At 42.4% G+C, this 1,051-nt stretch overlaps 1 protein-coding gene across 9 annotated transcripts in view; it reads right to left on the reverse strand.

Annotated features, from left to right (window-relative positions):
• Positions 1-418, reverse strand: part of LOC124487160 (receptor-type tyrosine-protein phosphatase delta-like) — a 111,756-nt gene extending 111,338 nt beyond the window's left edge. For all 9 annotated transcript variants that reach the window (XM_047049269.1, XM_047049268.1, XM_047049266.1 and 6 more), the window contains exon 1: positions 66-418. The gene's annotated coding sequence lies outside the window, so the exon portion shown is untranslated. The remainder of the gene's footprint in view (positions 1-65) is intronic.
• Between the last annotated feature and the right edge of the window lie 633 nt (positions 419-1,051).

Here is a 1,051-nt window from a genome sequence, read left to right on the forward strand (position 1 = left end):
TGCACTGTCTGGTGTTATGTTCAAAACTCGACAGTTTTACTTTACATTACCATAAAAACACATACCTTATCATCATGTTTGCTCTCAGTCTTAGAACACGGTCTGTCCAGTTGTTATTAGTCGCGAGTTACATCCAGAATGACAGCCGAATGAGAGAAATAATCCGTCTACTACTCCTCTCTACCCTTTAAATTCGCTCTTATTTCGCCTCTTTCCCGGAGTTTTCTTCTTCTTGACAATGACAGTTTTTCAGCGCGACAGGCAAAGCTTGACAACAAGCAAATGAACCAGTAAATCTTTCGGTGAAAACATGTGGAATATCTCCCTTAGTTCGTGTTCGTTATGTCTTCATAATTCAATGTGGAGAGACTGTACTTCTGGTGCGTGGTGGCGGGGACACATTCTCTCTTGCCGAGACTCGTACACAGACTGCCCTGCTCCGGCACATACACCGAGAGGGGATGGAAAGGTGACGTCACTCATCGGGATCAACTAACTCCCTGAGATCAACTTTCTCTTCGGCCCACTGCAGGAATGTTGCACTTGCACATGACTGGCTTCTGATGAACCGTTGATTTTTTTTCTCAGGATTTTGGGGGGGAGCAAAAAAAAATCAGCTCCGCAAATTATTTTCAAGTTATTCCTAATGAACACAGCTCTCTCTGTGTGTGTGTGTGTGTATGTGTGTGTGTGTGTGTGTGTGTGTGTGTGTGTGTGTGCGTGCGTGTGAGAGAGAGAGAGTGTGTGTGAGAGAGACAGCAATAGAAAATGGAAGAGAAGAGAAAAGGTGGAAGAGAGACATAGAGAGAGAAGGGAAGAGAAGAGAAGGTAATAGAGAGAAGACAGAATTACGAGAAATTGCCTTACTTCAATCACCTTGTGTTGTTGTAAACTGGTAAACACATTCTAACATTATGCTCCTTGAAGGACACATGCAATGCAATTAGTTGTTACTATAGTTACAATAAATAATATTGTTAATGAGTTGGTAGGGGAGGCAGTACAAACAACACAAACGGTCTACACCACTTGTAAATCAACGATACAGTAT

Source organism: Hypomesus transpacificus, chromosome 25 (genome assembly GCF_021917145.1).
Source record: "Hypomesus transpacificus isolate Combined female chromosome 25, fHypTra1, whole genome shotgun sequence".
NCBI classification, from domain to species: Eukaryota; Metazoa; Chordata; class Actinopteri; order Osmeriformes; family Osmeridae; genus Hypomesus; species Hypomesus transpacificus.